Source organism: Canis aureus, chromosome 26 (genome assembly GCF_053574225.1).
Source record: "Canis aureus isolate CA01 chromosome 26, VMU_Caureus_v.1.0, whole genome shotgun sequence".
In the NCBI taxonomy this organism is placed as follows: Eukaryota; Metazoa; Chordata; class Mammalia; order Carnivora; family Canidae; genus Canis; species Canis aureus.
Genome location: NC_135636.1, coordinates 26,256,618 through 26,284,590, shown reverse-complemented (window position 1 = coordinate 26,284,590; position 27,973 = coordinate 26,256,618). Strand labels below are relative to the sequence as shown.

Sequence of the window (27,973 nt, the reverse complement as noted above, 5' to 3'; positions counted from 1 at the left end):
CCTCAATACATCTTTTCTTATTATTGTGCTTCACTGAGGTTCTGTAATTGTTCACTTGTAATCCACCGGCTTTTGTGAAGGTATTTCTGTGCACAGGTAGTTGCTCAAATTGATGTTTTTTTTTTTTTTTTTTTAAGTTGTGGGGGGAGTACTAGAAATTCCTGTGTCTGCTGTTAAAACCTCTGCTATTACTTTCATTTCAGTTGTATTTTTCAGCTCCAGATTTTCTGTTTGATTCTATTTTTATAATTTCTAACCCTTTGTTGATATTTTAATTTTGTCCATGTGTCATTTTCCTGATTTTCTTTAGTCATTTGTCCGTGTTCTCCTTTAGCTCATTGAGTATACTTGAGACAGTTGTTTTAAAGCCTGTTCAGTAGGTCTGAGGCCTGTGTTTCTTCAAGGTAAGTTTCTGGAGATTTATCTTGTATTTTTTTTTTTTTTTTTTTAGTTAGTCATGTTTCCCTGTTCTCTGCATACCTTGTAATATTTTTTTTGAAAACTGGTCATTTGAAAAAAACAGGTCCCTTTCCCAGTCTTTACATATTGGCTCTTTCAGAGATAGACTTCACTCTTCTTGTAAAAGTTCAAGATCTTCTCAGGCATTTTCCAGGAATGTGTCCTCCCTGGGCTTGTGCATGTGCTTCCCTCAACCTCAATTCTTCCACACACATGCTGCTTGTTTTTGTTTGTTTGTTTGTTTGTTTATTTATTTGATTTATTTATTTTAGAGAGAGAGAGAGAAAGAGAGAGATAGAAAACAAGCAGTGGGAGGGGCAGAGGGAAAGGAAGGGAGGGAATCCTCAAGCAGACTCCCCACTGGGCATGGAGCCCAACGCAGGGCCCTGAGACCATAACCTGAGCTGAAACCAAGAGCTGGCTGCTCAACCTGCTGAGCCACCCAGGCCCCTACATGCTGCTTTAAATGCCTTAATTTCTCTTAGAAACTTACACCTGGTTATTGTCAGGGCCTTAAGCGTTCTATTGTATTCCTCTTTCCATAATCTCTTGTCCTGAGGCTCCCATGGGACTATTGGAACTCTCAACAGCCACAGTGCTCATTACCACTTTTGGCAGTCTCCAACCTGATATCCAAATTGTGCAACCATTCCTGTCAAATGCTCTGGGTCAAGCAAGACAGAAATGAATTCCCTAGCCAGCCCCCACACAAGCCAGAACATTGTAAAAAAATTCCACTTTTTCCTTCCATGCTAAGGGAGGAGCTGGGAATTGAGTGACTTCCTCTTGACCATGCCACTTGCACCAAGAAGCAGGTGGAGCAAGAGTAAGCAAAAATGCCACAAATGTTTTTACCATCCTGAATGTGGCTTTTTCCTGTTTAGATCTTTGCTTGGTTGATGCAACTTCTTAATGGGTTTCTAGAATTCTCACAAGGCTACTTTAATCCACATAATGCTTATTTAATGTTTCTGTGGGGGAAATGAGGGCCTGAAGTTTCCTAGTGTACTACCTTCCTGATGTCATTCCAGAGTTCTGAGTCAAGTAGACCAGAAATCAAATCCTGGTTCTCTCTTTTTCCATTTTGAGGACCTTAGCAGGAATATGGTCTCTCTTTGTATTCCATTTTTCTTATTTGAAAAATGGAGATAATGATGTAAGTTGATGTAAGCTGTAAGTTTTCACTGAAGTAGCATATAAAAATTCTCAGTATAAGTGGTTTTTAATGTTTTATAGTAGTAGGGACACTTGGGTAGCTCACTTGGTTAAGCATCCAACTCTTGATTTCAGCTCAAGTCATTATCTCAGTGTTGAGATCGAGCCCTACAGTCAAGCATGGCACTCAGTAGGCTGGTCCCTCTCCCTCTCCTCTGCCCTTCTTCCCACTTGTGCATATGTGCATGTGTGTGCACACACACTCTCTCTCAAGTAAATAAATCTTTAAAAAATGTTTGATTGTAGTCATTATTTTCTTTCCAAAGGTCTTTTTTTTTTTTTTTTTTTTTTTGAGACACCCAACTGTTTCAAATGAATCTCTTACAGAATGGTAGCTATATATTGGGAGCTGTACCAGTAAAGTATTTTCAGGCAGAGGGCTTGTATACACATGTATACATCTGAGTAACTAGTGTGTTGGCCTGTGCATTAATACAAGGTTATGAATGCACAACTATGGATGTGTCCCTGCTCAGTTTGTGTGTGATAATGGATCTGTGAATGAATTGCATTATAGATGTGTATCCATGCCAATGCATACACTGATACACAGTACCTGTTTGGGTGGGGGGCAATGCAAAGTGGATTTCACCACTTTGCATTGGTGATAAAATGAAATAAAAAATAAATATTTTTTATTTCAAAGCATGGAAGCACTGAGAAACAGGTTCACCATCATGTGTGTATTCTGCCTTAGAGTAGAAGCTGGCTATCTCTAAGGAGTTTAGCATTAGAATACAAATCTATTTAGGTAAATGGGAGCTGGCCCAACAAGTGCTCACAGAGGCAAACTATGTAGGCTTAAATTCTCAGGAAAATACCTTTAGTAATAATAGCAATTGAAAAAATACCGATAACTACAACAAAAGCTAACTTTTAGTCACATCTTACTAAGTGCCAGACACTATTCTGAGGGCTTTATATATGTTAATTCACTCAATCATTAACCATCTTAAGAAGTAGTCTCTATTATTATTATTTCCATTGTACAGATGGGAATGAAGGGGCAGAGAGCTGAAGTTACTTGTTCAAAGACCAAGGTCTAGGAAATAAGAGAGCCCAGGTTTGAATCTAGATGATTTTGATCCCAGGTCCTGTGCAGTTCACATTCTGTCTTCTGTGATCATAGTTACATAGAGACTGACCATAGCCATATCTTTCCCAGGAAGCATGAGAAAAACACTCAAAAGATTCAAGACAGAAGAACTAACTAAATGTTACCAAGGCTATGGAGTATGCAGAGAACGATGCAGAAAAGATGAAACTGAAGTTCATTTCTGTGGAAACAACAGAAGGTGCTGCATTAACTCAGATTCAACCATCCTTACTCGTGTAGTAGTGAAGGACATTGTGTGGTCGAAAGTAATCACCACAAGTATGCCTTTTTACTGAAGGCCCTCAACAATTGCCTCTTCTAGAAACCTTCTTGTCAAATATTTTCATTATAAAATTGCATTCCAGTCTCCAGTGTGTGTTGTTTATTCTATAAAGTATCATGATTGGAGGAAGGAAGTTAGGTGGGAGACACAGAATTTGACAAAAAAGCTCCAGTCAAAAAAGCAAATAACATTCTGAGATAGTTCAGTAGATGTAAACAGTACAGAGGAAAGGAGATTGTATTTTACCTTCCTTGGTTACCACATAGAGTGAAAAAGACATGAGCAGGCACTTCACAAAATTGGGTATTTAATGGCCATTGTGCATAAGACAGGATCTCAATAAGCATAAGCTATCACGGAAAAGTCAACAAAATCTCAGTGCAATGTCACTCAGCATAAGCCCAAATGGTTGAATGCATGACAATTCCATATGTTCATGAGAATATGGAGGGACTGGGACCCTCTTATACTGCTGGAAGAAGATCTATAACAGAAACTCTGTCACTATTGAAGATTGTAAAAAGGCTACAAATTCTTCCCCTTTCTACTGATGCCCTTGCAATGAGGTGTTGCAGATTCTATCATTAAGAATCTTTTTTTGGTCACCACTTGACTGTGGGCTTGGCCAGGTGACAGACTTAAGCCAATGGATGTTAGCAAAAATAATGCAAACACAGGCTTGAAAAATTCTCATGCATTGGTCTCAGCTTATTGCTGCACTTGTGGTCCTGAAAGTTTGCTCAATAGATGAACTCAAACCAACATGCTGGAAGTTGAGAAGTAATGTAGAGGAGAACTAAGGTCCCCTAAATAACATCCAGTGAAATGTCAGATATATGAGGAATGTTATTCTAGATCATTGAACCACTCAACTACCAGCTGAGCACAAACACAGGCTGCAGCCCAGCAGAGATGAGTCAAGCTTGTCCAGACCAGAAGAATTGCCAAGTCAATGCACAGAATCATGAGCTAAATAGAATAATTTTTTCAAGCCTCCAGTTTTATGGTGCTTTTTTATTCAGGAGAAGTTAACTGATACATTAGGTCTTGCAAATGCTTGTTGGAAAATAAGCATTTGAGAGTTTGATCCCAGTTACACATTTTCATCAGGAGACAGGAAGATGCTAATCCTAGCTATTTATTATTCTATCAAATGTTTCCCTAGTATTTGTGGCGAGAGGAAAAGAACAAATGGAGACAACAGTGCTGGAATACCCAACAGGCATTATAAATCAGCACTCAGAAAATGAGCAGGGACATCAAGAATGAACAAAAATGTAAAAATATTATTTTTTAGAGAAATATGTAATCTTTTGATATTTAAAAAAGGTATAAAAATTCATGATGGACATTATCAGGACTTTGTTGTACCTCCTTTAGATGAATATTCTTCTTATTTTGAATTATAGGTAGCTGATTATGAGATGTGGTTGGAGCCTCCAGAGATCTTCATCAGGGTCAGAGTGACATCATAGAATATGGCAGCAGATGAGGTCATGTCCCATGACACACACTATTCCTCACCAATCTCATTTAGTCTTCTTGGTACCTAGAAGACAATATCCCAGTCTCTTGTAGTTAGATGGAGAAATAGATCTAATTCTGAGCTGTGGAATATGGGGAGAAGTGACTTCAAGGCCAGGCTTCTAAAATCTTCTATGACATACTATAATGTGATGTCACTTTTGTATTTTTGCTTACGTAGTCGGTGGTTTGGGTATCAAATCCAAGAAACAAGTGCTAAGACTAATGCCATGAAGTTTCCCACTATGTTTTCTTTTAGGAGCTTTATAGCTTGAAGTCTTACATATAAATCTTTAGACTATTTTGAGGTAATTTTGTGTCTAATCTAAGAAAGGAACCCAATTTAATTCTTATGCATGTAGATATCCAGTTATTCTAACATGATTTATTGAAGAGACTGTTCTTTCTTTCTTGTGTATTCTCAGCACTCAGGTCAAAGATCAGTTTTTCTTCATTCCTTTCTTAGTTAGTTTACTATTAGTGTATAGAAGCACAGCTGAATTTTGTATGTTAATGTATCCTGCAACTTTACTGAATTTATTTATAGTTTTAACAGATTTCGTGTGTGGAGTTCTCAGAGTTTTCTACATATGAAGTCACATTTGCAGAGAGAAATAATTTTATTTCTTCCTTCCTGATTTAAATGCCTTTTATTTCCTTTTCTTGTTGAATTTCTGTAGTTAGAATTCTAGAAATATGTTGAAGAGAAGTTGAAGATTGGCATCCTTGTTTTGTTCTTGATCTTAGAGAAAAAGCTTTCAGTTTTTCAGGTTAGATATGTTAACCATGGGCTTTTTACTTATGACCTTTATTATGCTGAGATAATTAACTTTTATTCCTAGTTTGTTGAGACTTTTGATCATGAAAGGATATAAATTATGTCAAATGATTTTGGGGGCCTCTTGAGATAATAGTATGATTTATTTTTATTTTTTGCTTATTTTTATATTAAAGATTTTTCAAATTGTGCTAAAATATAACAAAATCAATCATCTTAAACCAGTTTTTAGTGTACAGTTCAGTAATATTAAATACATTCACATAGTTATGCAGCCTTTGACACCATTGGTCCTTATAGTTCTTTTCATCCTGTGGGACTGAGAGTCAATACCTACTCAGTAATAACTCCCTATTCTCCCTCCCACAGCCCCTGGTGATTGTCATTATACTTCCTATGTCTATGATTCTGAAGATTCATCCATACTGTAGCATACTGCAGAATTTTTCTCCCTTTTTAAGGCTGAATAATATTCAGGCATGGAATAATATTCCATGATATGTATATACCATATTTTACTTATCCATTTGTCTGTCAATAGACATTTGGGTTGCTTCTACTTTTTAGCTATTGTGAATAATGCTGCTATGAACATGGGAGTGCAAATATCTCCAACAGGTGTACCATTTTACATTCCCAACAGAAACATATAAAGATTCCTGTTCTCATATCCTCATTAATATTTGTTAATATCTGTCTTTTAAAATATGGTCCTTTTTTGTGTGTGTATATTTTGTGATTTTAATTTCCCAAATGAACAATGACATTGAACATCTTTTTATGTGCCTATTTGCCATTCTTTTATCTTCTCTGGTGAAATGTCTTTTCAAATATTTCCCTATATTTTGATTGGGTTATCTTCTTATTATTGAGTTATATGTTTTTTTCATAATCTGGGTAAAGTCCTTGATCAGAAATATAATTTGAAATACTTATCCCAGTCTATGGCTTGTATTTTCATTTTCTAGAAGATGTCTTTTATAGTACAAAAATTTTTATATTTAGGTATATGACTTTGTTTTACTTTTTAGTATGATATGAAGCAGTGACCTATATTCATTTCTTTGCATATGGATAGCCAATTATTCCAGCTCCATTTGTTGAAAAGATTATGCTTTTCTGTTTAATGTCTTGCCTTTTATCTTTGATTAAAATCAATTGATCATAAATGTCAGCGTTTATTCTCCTGGACTGCCAATCCTGTTCTATTGATATATATGTCTGTCCTTATGCCTATACTACAATCTCTTGATTAATCTTTTAGTAAATTTATTTTGAAGTTGTAATTCCTCCTTTATTCTTTTTCAATAATATATTGGCTCTTGCATTCTCTTAGTCTTCATCTGTCTGTTGGTTGTGAAGAATAGTTTTGCTGGGCATAGAATTCCTGGTTGACGGCCTCCCCCCACCTCCCGCCTTCCCCGCCCAAAGAATGTTATCCTACTGCCTTCTGGCCTTCATTTTTGTTTTAAGATTTTATTTATTTATTCATGAGAGACACAGAGACAAAGGCAGAGACATAGACAGAGGGAGAAGCATGCTCCCTGCAGGGAGCTGATGCAGGACTCCATCCCAGGACCCCATCCCAGGACCCTGGGATCAAGACCTGAGCCAAAGGTAGGTGCTCTACCACTGAGCCACCAAGGCATCCCTGACCTTCATTTTTTCTGATGAAAATTCAGCTGTTGATCTTCCTGCGGTTCCTATGTATGTAATGAGTGGTTTTTCTTTTCCTGCTTTCAAATTTTCTTTTTTTTTTTCCTTTAACAGTTTAATCATGATGATAGTGATTTGTTTAGGTGTGAATTTATCCCACTTGGAGTTTACTGATCTTTTTTTAAAATTTTTTTTCTTAAGATTTTATTTATTTATTCATGAGAGACACAGAAAGAGAGAGAGACAAAGAGACGCAGGCAGAGGGAGAAGCAGGCTCCATGCAGGGAGCCTGATGTGGGACTTGATCCTGGGACTCCAGGATTACACCCTGAGCCAAAGGCAGATGCTCAACCGCTGAGCCACCCAGGTGTCCTGGAGTTTACTGATCTTGTTTAATATGTACATTGATGTTGTTCTTATTGTTTAAAAAAAATTAAGAAGTTTGTGACCATTATTTTTTCAAATATTTTTCTTCCTCTTTCTCTCTCATCTCTCTTTCTGAAGCTCCCACTAGACATATATTATTCATAGTATCCCACAGATACCCAAGGTGCTATTCATTGTTCTCATTCTTTTTTCTCTCTGTTGTTCAGAGTTCACTTATTATTTTTCTCATTCTTTTTTTCTCTCTGTTGTTCAGAGTTCACTTATTATTTAATCTTCCAGATAATTTTTCTTTCAAATTTCTTTCAAGCCCCTATAGTGTATATTTAATTTCAGTTGTTGCATGTTTCCACTCCAGAATTTCTATTTGAATTTCTATTTGATTCTTTTAAAAAAATGTCTATCACTTCATCTGAATTTCTAATTTGATGAATTATTATCATATATTTATTTAGTTGTTGTCATTATATTTTATGTTAATTATACAAGTGGTTTCTTTTAGTTCTTTGAACGTATTTATTTGAATTGCACGGATTCTTTCTCTGTTAAGTACAATATATCACCTACTGTTTCAGTTTTCTATGAGTATTGCGATAAGTTACAACAAGCTTAGTGACTTAAAGCAGCATAATTTATTATTTTACAGTTCTGTAATTTAGAGTCCAAAAAGAGTCTTGAAGGGGTGAAATCAAAGTGATGGCAGGGCTGAATTCCTTACTGAAAAGGATACCTGCTTCCTTGCTCTTTCCAGCTTCTAGAGACTTCCTACATTCCTTAGTTCCTGGGCCCCTTCTTCATCTTCAAAGCCACCAACACTGGGATTTTATCATATCACGTCATTCTATCTATCTTCTCTGCCTTCAACTTCCATATTGAAGGGCCCTTACGATTATCATTCATTTTTGAGGAGAGGATTTGCTGTACAATCAAGTACAGCTCTTCTGGAAGTCTCAAACCCAGTGTAGACATTAGAAAGAATATGTTTATGCCATTCTGAATCCTGCATTTAGACAGAACTTGATAACTTCACTGTTCAGTCATCAGACATTATTTTTATATAAGATGATTGAAATTGTCATTTTTGATCATAATTAAATATATGAGATCAATCAAGTACATTAGTATTTTATTGTTACCTATTATGATTTTCCTAAATGTCAGGAATTGTTAGGTTAATTTAATTATGAATAAGGAAGCAAATTCAACTATCATCATAGTTCCAGTGTAGAGAGAAAGCTTTAGAGAAATGCAAACATCGCTGCTCAGGCATTGTTTATAAAGGCCTAGAAAATTAGTAACAGGAAAAAAGAGAAGAGAGGCTTTATGGAAAAAAGGAGGCACATGCAAAAATGGTGGCCATTGGAGGGTATTTCTGCATTTGTGATAGATCCTGAGACAGAACCCATGTCTTTTATTTTCAAGTACAATAAATGTATTTATCATATATTACATTTAAAGAGCATAGCACTACTTTAGGTGTGTTGTATACTTTATCTTATTTGTCCTTACAATATTATGAAAATGCTGGTATTAAATAATATCTGCTTCACTGAAAAGGATTCTGAAGCTCAGAAGGTTTTGTTTGATCCATTGCCCAAGAAAGTGGCAGAGCAGAGATATAACCTTTTTACTTGAAGGATAGACTCTTTACTACTGCATCCTATATATAAGCATATCACATACTGTATCTTCTTGGACAACTATAAATTATATGATATATTCAATGGCAGTGAGTTCATAATTCCTAAATGAGTACAGAATGGTTGCCTAGGTAGAAGGAGGGGATAGACAAAAAGCCAACTTCAGAAGCAGATAGTACCTTATCAAAACTGCAGCTAACTTTCTGTCAGCTGTTTTTAGTCAAATCCTGCTCCATCTGTCCAGCAAAGGAAAAAGTGAACCCTCCCTGGATGAAGGAAACACATAATATTTCATACATGTCTGGAAATCAACAAAATATTAGTACGCATGCATCATAAAAGACCAAATGATCTCAAACAGAAAAGATAGTAGGTCAATGGAAACAGACAATTGATCCAGATATTGGAGTGATTGTACGAGGATGTTAGTTGTGACATGTATAATGGATAAAATAGAGAAAAAGAGAAACCCAATGGAAAGAGAACTTCAGCAGAAAAAAATTCACATCTCATAGATAGATCCAAATGGAAATTCAAAAACTTAAAAATAAAACAATTGAAATTAAGAACTCAATAGATAAGTTTAGCAGTGGTTAAGACCCAGCAGAACATGAAGTGGACATTAGGGAAATAAAAAATACCCAGACTGGGCAGCCCGGGTGGCTCAGCGGTTTTAGCGCCACCTTCAGCCCAGGGTGTGATCCTGGAGACCCGGGATCGAGTCCCATGTCAGGCTCCCTGAATGGAGCCTGCTTCTCCCTCTGCCTGTGTCTCTGCCTCTCTCTCTCTCTCTGTGTCTCTCATGAATAAATAAACAAAATCTTTAAAAAAATACCCAGACTAACTCAGAGAGAAGATAGGATACATACATACAGAGATATACAGCACAAAGGGAAAAATGTAATTGGAGTCCCAGTATGAGATGGAAGAGAGGATGAAATAGTAACAGTATATTTACTATATAAAACAATATTTATTATTTAATATAATACTTAATATTAGGCAATATTTAAAGGCATAATCACCAATAATTTCCCCAAAATGATGAAAGTACCAACCCAAAATTACAAGAAACTCTGAAATCTTCAGTAGAGTTAAAAAAAATGCACCTAGGCACATTATAGTCAAATTGTTGAAAACCAAAGGGCCTGTGAAAGGTAATGAAAGTTAAATGATGTCGTGAAAATGGAATCTTACTACAACTGATGTCCTTATAAGATAAAGAGGCACTGAGATCTCTCTCTCCCTCCATGTGTGCTCAGAAGTAAGGCCATGTGAGGACACAAGAAGGCAGCAGCCATCCGTAAGCCCCAGTGAGAGGTTTCAGCAGGCACCAACCCTGATGGAACCTTGATCTTGAACTTCCAACTTTCAGAACTGTAAGAAAATAAATTTCTATTGTTTAAGCCACCTTCTTTATGATATTCTGTTATGGCAGCCTGAACTAATACAAAGAGATACAAGATACATTGCCTTCAAAAGAGTAACAATAAAATTGTTGGATGATGTTTCTACAGAAAATAAGGAAGCCAAAAGATGCTCTTTTAGAAGTGCATCCCCCCGGGCAGCCCCGGTGGCGCAGCAGTTTAGCGCCGCCTGAAGCCCCGGGCGTGATCTGGAGACCCTGGATCGAGTCCCACATCAGGCTCTCTACATGGAGCCTGCTTCTCCCTCTGCCTGTGTCTCTGCCTCTCTCTCTCTCTCTGCATCTCTATGAATAAAAAAATAAAAAATGTATTTAAAAAAAAAAAAAAGAAGTGCATCCCCTGATAAACTAGAATTCTATGTCCAGTAAAATTATCCTTTGTAAAAGGAGAGAAAAATAAATACATAAGGATACAAATAAAAATGAAGTAAATCTGTCACCAGTAGATATGAACTACAAGATACACTAAATGGAATTCTTCAGCCAGAATGAAAATAATCCCAGTTAGAAGCATGGGAATACATGAAGGAATGAAGAATAATGGAAATGGTAACTATTTGGATAAAATGAATATTGATTGTAGAAACTAATGATAATAATGTTTTGGAGCATTATAATATTTACAGAGTTAAATGCATAACCATAATAATATAAAATGTATGATGGAGGTTATTGGTATGGAAGTGTTCTAAGGTCTCAATATGTTGGTAAAAGTAATAGTTTACATTAGATTGTAATAAGTAAAGGATGCATGCTATAATCTCTAGGGAAGCCAGAGAATTATTTTTAAAAAACACCAAAAAAATCCATGTAGATAACAATTTAACAGAAGGAAATGAAATAATAAAATTTTTACTATGCCAAAAGAATACAAGGTGGATATAAGGATATAAAACAAGAAGGAGAAATTTAAAAAAAAAAAACTATTTATAAAATGATTGATATAAACCCAAGTAAATTAATTAATCTAAATGCAAATCAACTAAATGCTCCAATTAAAATACTAATATTTCCAAATTCGGTAAGAAACAAAGTCCAACTATATGCTGCCTACATGAGATATGCTTAACTATAAGGATACAAGATATTTTATTCCATTTTGGTTGCAGAGAGTCCTCTTGTAACTTTAGCATTCTGTGAACTTTTTATGTTCAGCAAGGAAACAACATGGCCCAACTGGTAGCAACTAGTGCAGATACCAGATGTCAGCTGTGTTTTTTCTTTCTGAGTGCTGACCAGAAAGGGGGGGGGGTGTCATCAAATGATACCACTGAAATAAAGAAAAGGCAAGTCATAGAATTGGAGAAAATATTTTAATACATGTATCCATAAGCTGACAAAGAACTGATATCTGGAATACAAAAAGAACACCTACAAATCAATAGGAAAGACAACCCTATAGAAAAGGCTTGAACAGATATTTCACAGAAGAGAATAGCTAAGTAGTTAATAAATATATGAAAATATGTTAATTTGTGCATCAGGAAAATGCAAATTATAGCCATAATGTGATACTCTAGTACAGTTACCAGGTGGTTAAATTGAAAAAGAATACAATAGCAAGTGTTAGCAGACATGTGTAGAATTCCCATTGTGGTGGGAGTATAATTGGTTCAGCCAAATTGAAAAACTGACAATATCTTCTTAAGATGATCACATGCCTGTGATACACCATCACTAAATATAAACTCAACAACAAACCATATGTACATATTTCACTGTAAAACATGTTCCAAGGATGTTTATAGTAGTGCAATTTCTACTAGTCAAATAGTGGAAACAACTCAATGTCCATAAAAATTAGGATGGATAAACAACTGGAATGCTCATATAGTGGAATGCTCTACAGCAATGAGAAGAATGAACTATTGCAATATACAACAACATGGATGACTCTACAAGCTTTCTATTGAGCAAAATAAGCCAGACACGAAGGAGTATTTTCTGAATAATTTCAGTTCTGTAAAAAGTTTCAAAAAGCAAAGGAAATTGATAGAAGTCAAAATCATGGTCCTTTTCTGCACGAAGTTGATAAAAGTCAGGATCAAGGCTACCTTTTGGGCATGAAGTTGACAGAAGTCAGGATCATGATTATCTTTTGGGGGTGAAGCATGACAGAGCCAAAATGTGTAAAGTTCTTTTCTTACCCTTTGAGTAACACATTCTCATCTGAGAGGAGGCTGTTCCTCAGGTTCTGCCTGTGTAGGGCTATCATTTGGGTTCTTATGGGCTGGTCAAAAGGATCAATATTAAGATTATTACTGTACTCATAATTCCTTGACCAGGCATTAAATCCCTTCCTTCTTCAACTAAAACAATCAAATAATATGTGTGCATATCAACATCTGGGTCATCAAACATGGCCAGATGTTTCTGAACTTTAGCTTGTTCTTAAGCCAACAACTACCTTATATATTGACAATTTGTATCCGAGGAACACAGCCTAGTTATTAGACAAGTTATTTTGGTGTCTGGGGAGAGCAACACATCCATAAGCTTATTCCTATCTCATGGAAGGATTCATGATGAGACTACTGGGTAGTACCATTTGACTCATAATTATTTTTTTCTAGTTGTTTACATGCTGTATCCTTCTGTCCCCAGCACAGGTGTTATGTGTTATTCACTTGGAAAGAGCTTTCCTGACCACCTTATCTTAGGAATTTTTAGAGCCCAGCGTAGCCCCGGTGGTGCAGCCGTTTAGCGCTGCCAGCAGCCCAGGGCGTGATCCTGGAGACCCTGGATCAGTCCCATGTCCGGCTCTCTGCATGGAGCCTGCTTCTCCCTCTGCCTGTGTCTCTGCCTCTCTCTCTCTCTGTCTCTATGAATAAATAAATAAAATCTTTAAAAAAAAAAAGAATTTTTAGAGCCCAACTCTGAGGAGGGCCATTTTGAGAAGCCAGGCCAACAACCAGATGGCAGACTCATCATTGATGGTCCTGACTACAGACCTAGAAATATCTCTGTCCTCCCATGGACTCAACCACAGCCCCATCTGGCCTTGATCCTATTACCAGCACCATGTCAAAGGACCTGCAAGGACACACACCTGCCTGTGTCTCAGGCAATAGTGTCATGGAACTTGCTCCACACCCTCTTGGCCATGGTTCAGGAGCAGTCCTCTTCACACAGAAACTCAGCAGAAGACACATGTATACATACCCCTGGAGGGCATAACTATTCACAAAAGCAATAAATAAATCCCATTTACAAAATCATCAAAAAGAATAAAATACTTAGGAATAAATCTACCCAAGGAAGTGAAAGACTTGTACACTGAAAACTGTAAAACACCGATGAGAGAAATTGAAGAAGACACAAGGAAATAGAAAATAAATATCTTATGTTCATGGATTGGAAGAATTAACATTGTTAAAGTGTCCATACTACCCAAAGCAATCTACAAATTAATGCAATCTTTATTAAAATTCCAACGTCATTTTTTTAGTTTTATGGATTTCCTTTAATTTTTTAAGTTTAAATTAATTTAGTTAACATATAGTATATTACTAGTTTTAGAGTAGAATTTAGTGTTTCATCAGTTGCATTTAATAGCCAGTGCTCACTAAATCAACTGTCCTCCTTAATGCCCAACACCCAATTACCCCATCCCCCCACCCATCTCCCCTCCAGCAAATAAATCAGTCAGAGAAAGACAAATACCATATGGTTTCACTTATATATGGAATTTAAGAAATAAAATAAATGAACATAGGTGAAGGAAAGGAAAAATAAAATAAGATAAAGACAAAGAGGGAGGCAAACCATAAAAGATTTTTAACTATAGGTAACAAACTAAGGATTCCAATGACTTTTTTCACAGAAATAGAGAAAATCCTAAAATTCATATGGAACCACCAAAGTCTTCAAATAGCCAAAGCCATATTGAGAAAGAACAAAGCTTGGAAGCATCATACTTCCTGATTTCAAATATACTACCAAGCTATGGCCATCAAAAGAGTATGGTACTGGCATAAAAACAGATACATCAGACCTACAGAACAGTCCAAAATACAAAACAGCCCCAAAATAAGCCATGTATGTATGGGCATCTAATATTTGACAAAGTCACAAAGAATAGAGTGGGGAAAGGCTAGTCCCTTCAATAATGTTATTGGAAAAAATGAGTATCCACGTGCATAATAATAAAATTGGACACTTATACCATACCAAAAACATCAACTCAAAATTGATTAATGACTTAAACAGAAAACCTAAAACCATAAAACTCTTACAAAAAACATAGGGAAAAGCTATATGACATTGGCAATAATTTCTTGGATTTGACTCCAAAAGCATTTAGCAATCTAATGGCAATACAATTTTCTCTAAAACAAACAAACAAAAAAGCATAAGCAACAAAAACAAAAGTAAGTGCGACTACATCTAACTAAAAAGTTTCTGCACAGCAAAGAAAACCATCAACAGAGAGAAAAGGCACCCTCTAGAAGGGGAGAAAATATTTGAAAACTACACATTATATGGTCTCATTCAATTGGGGAATATAAAAAATAGTGAAAGGGAATAAAGGGGAAAGGAGAAAAAATGAGTGGGAAATACCAGAAAGGGAGACAGAACATGAGAGACTCCTAACTCTGGGAAACGAACAAGGGGTGGTAGAAAGGAAGGTGGGTGGGGGTGGGGGTGACTGGGTGACGGGCACTGAGGGGGGCAATTGATGGGATGAGCACGGGGTGTTATTCTATATGTTGGCAAATTGAACACCAATAAAAAAAAAGAAAAAAGAAAAAAAGAAAACTACAATCTGATAAGGAGTTAATATCCAAAATATATAAAGAACTCATACAACTCAGTAGCAAAAAAACCTAAACAATCCAATTAAATAATGGGCTAAAGACTCACTGAACTGACATTTTTCCCAAAGAAGACATACAAATGGTCCACAGGTATATGAAGATATACTCAACATCACTAATCAATAAGGAACTGATAATCAAAATCACAATGAGATATTCATTCAACCTGTTAGGATGGCTATTATGCCAAAGACAAAAGATAACAAGTGTTCATAAGATTGTAAGGAAAAGAGGAAGCTTGTACACTGTTAGTAGAATGTGAATGGATACAATCGTCATGAAGAACAGTATGGAAGTTCCTCAAAAAGTTAAAAATGAAACTATTTTATGATACAGCAATTAAACTTCTGGGTTTATATCTGAAGGAAATGAAAATCCTAAAGAGACATCTGCAGTCCCCTGATCATTGCAGCGTTATTCACAATGGCCAAGACATGGAAGCAACTTAAGTGTTTGTCAATGGATGAGTGGAAAAAGAAAAGTTAGTATCTATGTATCACAGGTATATAAGCACACATATATACAATGTAATATTAATCAGTGTTAAAAAGAAGAAAGTCCTGCCATTTTGGACAATTTTTTTTTATCGGTGTTCAATTTGCCAACATACAGAATAACACTCAGTGCTCATCCCGTCAAGTGCCCCCCTCAGTGCCCGTCACCCATTCACTCCCACCCCACACCCTCCTCCCCTTCCACCACCCCTAGTTCGTTTCCTAGAGTTAGGAGTCTTTTCATGTTCTGTCTCCCTTTCTGATATTTCCTACCCATTTCTTCTCCCTTCCCTTCTATTCCCTTTCACCATTATTTATATTCCCCAAATGAATGAGAACATATAATGTTTGTCCTTCTCTGATTGACTCATTTCACTCAGCATAATACCCTCCAGTTCCATCCACGTTGAAGCAAATGGTGGGTATTTGTCATTTCTAATGGCTGAGGAATATTCCATTGTATACATAAACCACATCTTCTTAATCCATTCATCTTTCGATGGACACCGAGGCTCCTTCCACAGTTTGGCTATTGTGGACATTGCTGCTAGAAACATCGGGGTGCAGGTGTCCCGGCGTTTCATTACATCTGTATCTTTGGGGTAAATCTCCAACATGCAATTGCTGGGTCGTAGGGCAGGACTATTTTTAACTCTTTGAGGAACCTCCACACAGTTTTCCAGAGGGGCTGCACCAGTTCACATTCCCACCAACAGTGTAAGAGGGTTCCCCTTCTCCACATCCTCTCCAACATTTGTGGTTTCCTGTCTTGTTAATTTTCCCCATTCTCACTGGTGTGAGGTGGTATCTCATTGTGGTTTTGATTTGTATTTCCCTGATGGCAAGTGATGCAGAGCATTTCCTCATGTGCTTGTTGGCCATGTCTATGTCTTCCTCTGTGAGATTTCTGTTCATGTCTTTTGCCCATTTCATGATTGGATTGCTTGTTTCTTTGCTGTTGAGTTTAATAAATTCTTTATAGATCTTGGAAACTAGCCCTTTATCTGATACATCATTTGCAAATATCTTCTCCCATTCTGTAGCTTGTCTCTTAGTTTTGTTGACTGTATCCTTTGCTGTGCAAAAGCTTCTTATCTTGATGAAGTCCCAATAGTTCATTTTTGCTTTTGTTTCTTTTGCCTTCGTGGATGTATCTTGCAAGAAATTACTGTGGCCGAGTTCAAAAAGGGTGTTGCCTGTGTTCTCCTCTAGGATTTTGATGGAATCTTGTCTCACATTTAGATATTTCATCCATTTTGAGTTTATCTTTGTGTATGGTGCAAGAGAGTGGTCTAGTTTCATTCTTCTGCATGTGGATGTCCAATTTTCCCAGCACCATTTATTGAAGAGACTGTCTTTCTTCCAGTGAATAGTCTTTCCTCCTTTATCGAATATTAGTTGACCATAAAGTTCAGGGTCCACTTCTGGATTCTCTATTCTGTTCCATTGATCTATGTGTCTGTTTTTGTGCCAGTACCACACTGTCTTGATGACCACAGCTTTGTAGTACAACCTGAAATCTGGCATTGTGATGCCCCCAGCTATGGTTTTCTTTTTTAAAATTCCCCTGGCTATTCGAGGTCTTTTCTGATTCCACACAAATCTTAAAATAATTTGTTCTAACTCTCTGAAGAAAGTCCATGTTTATGGATAGGGATTGTATTCTTCTGCACATGGCTGTCCAATTTTCCCAGCACCATTTATTGAAGAGACTGTCCTTTTTCCAGTGGATAGTCTTTCCTGCTTTGTCGAATATTAGTTGACCATAAAGTTGAGGGTCCACTTCTGGATTCTCTATTCTGTTCCATTGATCTATGTGTCTGTTTTTGTGCCAGTACCACACTGTCTTGATGACCACATCTTTGTAGTACAACCTGAAATCTGGCATTGTACTGCCCCGGCTCTGGTTTTCTTTTTCAATATTCCCCTGGCTATTTGGGGTCTTTTCTGATTCCACACAAGTCTTAAGATGATTTGTTCCAACTCTCTGAAGAAAGTCCATGTTATTTGGACAGGGATTGCATTAAATGCATAAATTGCCCTGGGTAGCATTGACATTTTCACAATGTTAATTCTTCCAATCCATGAGCATGGAATATTTTTCCAATACTTTGTGTCTTCCTCAATTTCTTTCAGAAGTGTTCTGTAGTTTTTAGGGTATAAATCCTTTACCTTTTTGGTTAGGTTTGTTCCTAGGTGCAATTGTAAATGGGATTGACCTTAATTTCTCTTTCTTCAGTCTCATTGTTAGTGTATAGAAATGCCACCGATTTCTGTGCATTGATTTTGTATCCTGCCACACTGCCGAATTCCTGTATGTGTTCTGGCAATCTTGGGGTGGAGTCTTTTGGGTTTTTTATTTACAGTATCATGTCATCTGCAGAGGGAGAGTTTGAATTTTTCTTTGCCCATTTGAATGCCTTTTATTTCTTTTTGTTGCCTGATTGCTGAGGTTAGGACTTCTAGTACTATGTTGAATAGCAGTGGTGAGACTGGACATACCTGTCCTGCTCCTGATCTTAGGGGAAAGGCTCCCAGCGTTTCCCCATTGAGAATATTTGCTATGGGCTTTTCATAGATGGCTTTTAAGACGCTGAGGAATGTTCTCTCTATCCCTACACTCTGAAGAGTTTTGATCAGGAATGGATGCTGTATTTTGTCAAATGCTTTCTCTGCATCTCTTGAGAGGATCATATGGCTGTTGTTTTTTCTCTTGTTGATATGATCTATCATGTTGATTGCTTTATGAGTGTTGCACCAGCCTTGCATCCCAGGGATAAATCCCACTTGGTCATGGTGAATAATCTTCTTAATGTACTCTTGGATCCTATTTGCTAGTATCTTGTTGAGAATTTTTGCATATGTGTTCAAAAGGGATATTGGTCTATATTCTCCTTTTTTGTGGGGTCTTTGTCTGGTTTTGGAATTAAGGTGATGCTGGCCTCATAGAACAAGTTTGGGAGAATTCCATCCCTTTCTATCTTTCAGAACAGCTTTAGTAGAATAGGTATGGTTTCTTCTTTAAACGTTTGATAGAATTCCCCTGGGAAGCCATCTGGCCCTGGACTTTTGTGTCTTGGGAGATTTTTGATGACTGCTTCAATTTCCTCCCTGGTTATTGGTCTATTCAGGTTTTCTATTTCTTCCTGTTCCAGTTTTGGTAGTTTGTGGTTTTCCAGAAATGTGTCCATTTCTTTTAGATTGCCTAATTTATTGGAGTATAGCTGCTCATAATATATTTTTTAAATCGTTTGTATTTCCTCGGTATTGGTGGTGATCTCTCCTTTTCCATTCATGATTTTATTAATTAGAGTCTGTTCTCTTTTGTTTTTAATAAAGCTGGCTAATGGTTTATCTGTCTTATTAATTCTTTCAAAGAACCAACCCCTGGTTTTGTTGATCTGTTCTACAGTTCTTCTGGTCTCTGTTTCATTGAGTTCTGCTCGGATATTTATTAACTCTCTTCTTCTGCTGGGTGTAGGCTTTATTTGCTGTTCTTTCTACAGTTCCTTTAGCTGCAAGGTTAGCTTGTGTATTTGAGTTTTTTCCAGTTTTTTGAGGGACGCTTGTATTGTGATGTATTTCCCTCTCAGGACTGCTTTTGCTGTATCCCAAAGATTTTGAACGGTTGTATCTTCATTCTCATTAGTTTCCATGAATCTTTTAAATTCTTCTCTAATTTCCTGGTTGACCCACTCATCTTTTAGCAGGATGGTCTTTTAACCTCCACATATTTTAATTTCTTCCAAATTTCTTCTTGTGATTGAGTTCTAGTTTCAAAGCATTTTGGTCTGAAAATATGCAGGGGACAATCCCAATCTTTTGGTATCGGTTAAGACCTGATTTGTGACCCAGTATGTGGTCTCTTCTGGAGAAAGTTCCATGTGCACTTGAGAAGAATGTGTATTCAGCTGCGTTCAGATGTAAAGTTCTGTAAGTATCTGTGAAATCTATCTGGTCCAGTGTATCATTCAAATATCTTGTTTCATTGATGTTGTGCTGAGAAGATCTGTCATTTTCAGAAAGCGCCATGTTGAAGTCTCCCAGTATAAGTCTATTTTATCTAATTATGTCTTAACTTTGGTTATTGATTGATATAATTGGCAGCTCCCACATTACGGGCATAAATATTCATGATTGTTAGGTCCTCTTGTTGGATAGATCCTTTAAGTATGATATAGTGTCCCTCTTCATCTCTTACTACAGTCTTTGGGATAAACTTTAATTTATCTGATATGAGGATGGCTACCCCTGCTTTCTTCTAAGGACCATTTGAATGTTAAATGGTTCTCCAACCTTTTATTTTCAGGCTGTAGGTGTCTTTAGGTCTAAAATGAGTCTCTTGTAGACAGCAAATAGATGGGTCTTGCTTTTTTATCCAGTCTGAAACCCTGCGTCTTTTGATGGGATCATTAAGCTCATTCACATTCAGAGTTACTGTTGAAAAATATGAATTTAGTGTCATCATAATACCTGTTCAGTCCCTGTTTTGTGGATTATTTCCTTGGACTTCCTCTTTCTTTTACAGAGTCCCCCTTAACATTTCTTGCAGAACTGGTTTGGTGGTCACATATTCTTTCAGTTCCTGCCTGTCTTGGAAGCTCTTCGTCTCTCCTCCTATTATGAATGAGAGCCTTGCTGGGTAAAGTATTCTTGGCTGCATGTTCGTCTCATTTAGGACCCTAACTATATCCTGCCAGCCCTTTCTGGCCTACCAGTCTCTGTGAAGAGGTCTGCTGTTAACCTAATATTTCTCCTCATATAAGTTCGGGATCTCTTATCTCTTGCTGCTTTAAGGTTTTCTCTTTATCTTTGGAATTTGCAAATTTCACTATTAAATGTCCAGGTGTTGAACAGTTTTTATTGATTTTGGGGGAGGGGGATCTCTCTATCTTCTGGATCTGAATGCCTGTTTCCCTCCCCAAGTTAGGGAAGTTCTCAGCTATGATTTGTTCAAATACACTTTCTGGTCCTCTCTCCCTCTCTGCGGCCTCTGGAACCCCAATTAAAAGTAGATTTTTCCTTCTGAGTCTGTCATTTATTTCCCTTAACCTTTCCTCATGGTCTTTTGTTTTTATCTTTTTTCCTCAGCTTCCTTCCTTTACATCAACTTGTCTTCTGTCACTCACTCTTTCTTCTACCTCATTAACCCTTGTTGTTAGGACCTCCAGTTTGGATTGCATCTCATTTAATTGATTTTTAATTTCAGCCTGATTAGATCTGAATTCTGCAGTCATGAAGTCTTTTGAATTCCTTATGCTTTTTTCCAGAGCCGCCAGTAGCTTTATAATTGTGCTTCTGAATTGGCTTTCCGACACAAATTGTAATCCAAATTCTGTAATTCTGTGGGAGAGAGTACTGTTCCTGATTCTTTCTTTTGTGGTGAGTTCTCTTTCTAGTCATTTTGCTCAGTGCAGAGTGGCTAAAAACAAGTTGTATTGGAAAAAGGAAGAAAAAAAAAAGAGAGAGAAAAGAACAAACAAACAAGAAAAAAAAAAAAAAAACCAAGGCAAGGTATCCTTTGGTTCTATATACTGTAAATCCCTCGACTTCCCGTGGAGCTTTCCAGCACTGCTTGGTTAAGAACTTGCTGTTCCCCTGTCCTTCCAGTCTTCTGGGGCAGGGGCCTGCTGTGCTGATTCTCAGGTGTGTGCACGTGGGAGAGCTGCCCTGCCCCTGTCAGGTGCACGGTTCAGTGGGGGCTGTTTATCCCGTGAGGCCTCTGTTCCCTGGCAGCCCTGCTCAGTCCCAGACACAAGGTGACACCAGGAGGAACAACAGTGGTGGCAGCCAGCTCTCCAGCCCTGGAGTCAGCTCCTGCAGTAACTACCACAGCTCCCAGTCCACACTCGCGTGGGGGCGGGGGGCGCTGATATGCACAGCTTTGGGGTGCCCGGCAGCAGGAGTGTCCTCGTTGTCCTGTGTCCTCTCCACCCCTGCCTATCCCAGGGGGAGCGCAGGATCCTGGGCTGTGTCCCCTGATGCCCTGGGATCCAGGGCCTGTGCCGCTGGAATTGCGCTCCCCAGGGCAGGCAGCCCCCTCCACCAGGAGCGCCTGCCTGACCTGCTCCCGGGGCCCCACAGGGCACCCTCCAGCCATTTACTGCGCTCGGCCCACGGAGTGTGGCACGCTCTCCCCAGGGTGCACCTGCTTTGTTAGTGACCCCAGGACCCTGGGGGCTCTGCTGCCCCTCCTATGATCCTGCCTGATCCTGTGAGCGCCTTTCCCTCCAGGAAGAATCCTGTGCGGATTTTTAAAGTTCCTGCTTCTCCAGGGCTGGGCTTTCCTGTCCTGGAGACTTTTGCGGCCCCCCTTAGCCCGGCTCCTCTCGGGGCCCCTGCCCCACTGGATATTTATTTATTTATTTATTTAGTCCCCCTTTCCTACCTTGTTAGAAGTGCAAACTCTTCTCTCTGTAGCATTCCAGCTGTTCTTTCTTTAAACCTCAGGCCGGGGGATCCCTCGGTGGCGCAGCGGTTTAGCGCCTGCCTTTGGCCCAGGGTGTGATCCTGGAGACCCGGGATCAAGTCTCACGTCGGGCTCCCAGTGCATGGAGCCTGCTTCTCCCTCTGCCTGTGTCTCTGCCTCTCTCTCTCTCTCTGTGTGACTATCATAAATAAATAAAATTAAAAAAAATACTTTAAACCTCAGGCCGAATTCATAGGTTTTCAGGATGATTTGAAAGTTATCTAGGTAAGTTGGTGGGGACAGGTGACTTGGGGACCCTACTCTTCCGCCATCTTGCCCAGGGCCCATTTTGGACAATTTGAATGAAACTGGAGGCCATTATGCTAAGTGAAATAAACAAGACACAAAACAAATCTTGTATGAAACTCATTTGTATGGTGAATCTAAATTAGTTGAACTCACAGAAAAGAGCAGAAAGATGTTTGCCAGAAAGGGAGTGGGCATGAAATGGAGAGATGTTGGTCAAAGGGTACAAACTTTCAGTTATGAAATGAACCAGTTCTGATGATCTAACATACCACATGGTAACTCTTGTTATTATTACTTTATTGTATACTTGAAATTTGCTGAGAAAGTAGATCTTAAGTGTTCCTATCTAGAAAAAAGATACCTATGTGAGGTGATAAGTGTGTTAAATTAACTTGTGTATCTATAAATCTAATCATTGCTTAAATATAAGCAATTTTTATTTGTAAAAACATTTAAAGTAAATAAATTAAAGGATCCCTCTGGTGGCAGAGGAAAGAAGGAATGAATGAATACGGCTTAGGGTAAGTAGGAATACTGTTTAGGTGAAGCTTACCGAGAAGCATACATTTGTTTTGGAAGAAGAATCTTCCCAGCAAAAGGGGAAGCCTATTTTTAAAAGGGCAAGAAACAAGGGAACCCAGGTGGCTCAGTGTCTGAGTGTCTGCCTTCAGCTCAGGTCATGATCCCGGGGTCCTGGGATGGAATCCCGCATCGGGCTCCCCACAGGGAGCCTGCTTTTCCTCCCTCTGCCTATGTTTCTGCCTCTGTGTGTCTCTCATGAATAAATAAATAATATCTTTAAAAATTGGATTAGAATTCCCCCTAATGCTCTCATTTTAATTTAATTGCTTCTTTAAATTTAGATCCTATTTCCAAATGTAGTCATGTTCTCAGGTACCGGATTAAGACTTGACTATATGAGTTTGAAGGGACACAGTCAACCAATAACAATGGGCAAGAAAAGATGATGGCTGAATCAGAAGAGCAGAGGCAAGGATGGAAAACGGATGCTATGGAGGCAGACTTAGAAGGTCTTTGTGGCCAACATGATGTTGGTGGTGCAGGCTGTGAGGAACAAGAAGTTAACTAAAATGTATTTTAGGATTATGGTTTGAGTACTTAGGTTGAGACCACATTGCTGTTTCTTAGTCTCTTCATCCTCCATGCCTTTGCTCTCTAAAGTGGCATCTGAAGTCATAGCTAAAGAATGGATTTCTTTTTTTTTTAAGATTGTATTTATTTATGAGAGAGAGAGAGAGAGAGAGGCAGAGACATAGGCAGAGGGAGAAGCAGATTCCATGCTGGAAGCCTAATGTGAGACTCAGTCCCAGACTCGGGGATCACGCCCTGAGCCACAAGCAGATGCTCAACCGCTGAACCACCCAGGCATCCCAAGAGAATGGATTTCACCATAAAAAATGAAGAAGGATTTAAGAGTCGAAGGGCATATGGAGTTTATAATCCAGTCCAACATTTCCATTTTGAGGATGGGCAAAATGAGGTTCAGAGTGGTAAAGTGACATAGTCACATCCTATTAATGCATCTGAATTTCCCCTGAACCCTTTTCAATTCTTTGGACCATGGTCTGGAGGCATGTTTACACAACTCTCTAAGACTCTTGAGTCCATTTGTAGGCATAATTTCTCTAGCCAAAAATATATAAAAACTTGTACAAGACAGGTGGCTTCTTGGGCTCTTCTGTAGCTGTTGATGTGGTTGAGGTTGAAGCTGAAATATTAATCGGCATCACTGTGCCTAGGTAATTGGAGACCCAATCTCTGATCCACTCTCTAAATATCCTGAGGACATCTAAGATTTGGAACATGAATGTTATATGGTGGTATTGCCAGGGAGATGGGGGTGGGGGAATGAGAAAACTGATGTGAAAGCACTTTGAGAAATGGGTTGAGTGGTTAGAAGCCACCATGATTGTGAGGATTGCTACACCTTCTTTTCAGACGGTGTCTCCAGATAATTTTGTCAACAGAGGCAAGGGATACTTTTCACCATTAGACCTGACTGGCACTGGCCTCTGAACTAAGTGTCTACTAAGTGGGAACAACTCCTTCCTTAACTTCAACTTGGGATCATATCTATTTGTGCCTTGGTATACAAGTTAGGGCTGGATTTGTTACACATTTTAACCACAAGGAGGCTCACAAGGCTTTCCCTTTCTTGCCACACCTTGCACTTTAAGGACATTGGCTCTGGGCCAGAAGAGCGGAGCAAGGTTTTCTCACTACAGCAATAATTTTCCCTTTTGAGATAGCATAACATCTGAACTCGAGCATCATGGGTTCCAAGTCTTGCTAGCAGGACTAGTTCAGTGGCCAACAGTAGTTGAGGCAAGTCGCTTAAACTCTCTGTGACTTAGTTTCCTCTTCTGGCAAAGGGACATAATAATAAATTCTTACCTCATGGAGCTGTTGTTAAGACAAAAGGAGATTGTGTATATAAAGTACTTAAGACAAGGCCTTGCACACAATAAGTAAGTTCTCAGTAAATGTGGAGGTTGGGGGAGTGGTGCTTGTTTTTTGTTTGGGGAGGGGGAGGGTTTGGTTGTTTTCTTGTTTGTTCTTTGTTTTGTTTTACTGTTTTCCCTTTCCATTTAGGTGGCATGGCAATGGTTGCTTCCTGGTCAGAGGGCATGCCGATCTTTAGAAAGCTAAGTATGATTAAGGAATTAGGGTAAGGGCTAAATTCCAAGAGTGAGCCCAGAAGGCAAAGCCTTGGGTTAAACCTTGAGCTAAGGAAGCAAAAAGACCGCTGGTCTATCTCAAAACTCTAGGATGAGACCTTAGATAAGAATGTGTGTGTGGTCAAGGGATCCCTGGGTGGCGCAGCGGTTTGGCGCCTGCCTTTGGCCCAGGGCGCGATCCTGGAGACCAGGGATCGAATCCCACGTCGGACTCCCGGTGCATGGAGCCTGCTTCTCCCTCTGCCTGTGTCTCTGCCTCTCTCTCCCTCTCTGTGACTATCATAAATAAATAAAAATTATTAAAAAAAAAAAAAAAAGAATGTGTGCTCAAGGTAGAATCTGCATTAGCTTAGAAAACTTCCCTGTTGAGGGATCTGGGAGCACCGGGTCAGAGGCTTAGGAATTCAGCATATAGATCCTATAAAACCATTTTACAGTGAGAACCAAGAATATCAGTCATGCCCTGAGAAACCCTAGAGATGTCAGGCTACCAAGGACTAGAGAGACAGGATATAATGAGAGCCAGAATGATCATAATTTCTTTAGTGGACCATGTGAAGACCCAGCAGGTGTCTAAGGATCTCAGAACTATGCAGGTGCCCCAGACAGCCATTTTACTGACTCTTTTTTTCTGGCTGTTAAAAGTCTTGTGTCAGGAGTTTTATGGACGCTTAGCTGGTCTTGCCTTAGGCTCACATATTGTCTGTTGTTTCTCAACAGGGTTTGAGGGTATATATTTTACATCAGGGATGCAGCAAAATTCTTTTGCCCCACATTTTTCTTTCTTCTTCTCATTTTCTTGCGAGATTGCCTGCATCTGCCAATTCTATAACTGCATCTTTTGACCCATCCATCAAAATAAATAAAAAGATGAATAAACAAATACATGAAAGAGAGTAAAGACTATTATACTGAGGATGTTAGTATTGTAGTAATAATGGTTAGGACGAACTACTGAAATATAAAGGCATTCTTGGGAAAAGTAAATACATCTGTGGATGTAGTGCCTAATGCTGGTCTTGACATGTACTAGATGCATAAGTATCTCCCTTCCTTCAACCAGCTCTATCTGGACTTTATTTCTGTGCTTGTGATGTTTTCATCTTTTTCGTTTTTCAGTCTCGCCAACACTGGTTCCTCCTTATCTCCCAAATCTAGGTACTTGCCAAGGAGTAGACCTATACCTTCAATTATCTATTTGTTTTTTCCTTTCAATTTATTATTCACTCAACAGTGATTTGTTGAAGACCAGAGTATGTCCCTGGCACTGTACTAAGTGCACGCCCCAAATGATGCCCTAGAACAAGCCTTTGAATGTTGAAGGATTAATTTATACTGCTGATCTGTAGGCTGATGTTCTGGATGGTGTAAAACTGCCCTTATGTGACATTGTTTGGGACTCAACCCTATCTAGTATTCTAAATACTGAATACAGATCCTGTATCCCCAACACACTGGGTCCATTTGAGAGATCATAGTATCTTGATTCCTTCTAATGGTTTTTTCCCCCAAACTCCCCTCCTGGGAGATAATTTCCAATTCTCTCTTTCTTACCAGGACATTCAGACTAGAATCAATGTATAGATTCTTGCCCCAAAATGTCTTTTGCAGCTGCAACTCCCTCCTCAAAACTAATTTGCCCTTACCAGAGTTTAAGACAGGATAAAAGGGGATGTCTGGATAGCTCAGCGGTTTGGCGCCTGCCTTTGGCCCAGGGAGCGACCCTGGAGTCCCGGGATCGAGTCCCGCGTTGGGGTCGTGGCATGGAGCCTGCTTCTCCCTCTGCCTGTGTCTCTGCCTCTCTCTCTCTCTCTCTCTCTCTGTCTCTCTCTCTATGTCTATTATGAATAAAAATAAATAAATAAATCTTAAAAAAAAAAAGACAGGCTAAAACCAACTCAGGATTAGCCCAGAATTACCTTCTTTTGCTTCTAGAACAACTGAGTGATTCATAAAGCCTATCAGTTTGAAAAGCTGATCCAAGAGAGGATGCAACTTCCAGCAGCAATGATCCAAACGGAAATCATGGAAATAAAAATCATAAACTTTAGAATCCGCAGGCAGTCTAAGCAGAAAATATTTCCTTCAGAAAGTTATTCACCACTCAGTCATATCACTAGAGAACTATGGAATTCAGAATCTTCTGCCCTAACCCCAGCTCTACACCTTGAGCCTATTTTATAAACCTCTAGATATCTGACATCAACCTACAAATTTTTCACTACATATTCTAAGACAAATGCCTCTTCTGATTGTTTTAAAGGAACATTCAAAGCCACGTAACAATGGAGAGCTGAAGTAATGGAACTAGTTACTGCCAGAAGTGGTATCAGTTAAAAGTAGGTTGAAGTGAGAGATGGCAGGACTCATCCCTTGTCGACATTTAGGGCTAAGATATTAATGACACTAGGGATGCTGCAGTTGCTTCTGCACTTGGCAGGGACTTCATACAAGAAATCCTGGGCTCTGCCAATATTTGCCATCATGAAAAACATCATGGTAGTCAGAGGTGACAGACTTCCCTTATTATGGGACATATTCATTATAAGTCTTTTCACTAGATCTTGGTCATCTCTGTGGATCGTCCTGACTGACACACATATTCCATGTTCCAATGACTCTATGACTAGGACCCCAGTTTTACTTTCTTTTCCCTCCTCTGCATGGTCTCAGTTACCTGGAGAAGCCTGAGCCAGGAGCACAAGGACAGCTAAAGCCAGGGACTCCTGAGAGGAGTGAGAAATGAACCAGCAGCATACTCAATGTGCCAGAAAAGGTTGGTCT

General features: G+C 38.7%; 1 long non-coding RNA gene across 2 annotated transcripts; it reads right to left on the bottom strand.

Annotated features, from left to right (window-relative positions):
- Positions 1-59: 59 nt before the first annotated feature.
- LOC144298131 (uncharacterized) lies at positions 60-27,973 on the bottom strand. Of its 2 annotated transcripts, XR_013365119.1 has the most exons (4): positions 27,867-27,973; positions 22,161-22,380; positions 4,425-4,602; positions 60-2,951 (listed from the first exon to the last, which is right to left on the bottom strand). It is a non-coding gene; the product is annotated as an uncharacterized LOC144298131 (long non-coding RNA). The 2 variants fall into 2 exon arrangements; XR_013365118.1 differs by lacking the exon at positions 60-2,951 and having other exon boundaries at positions 3,054-4,602.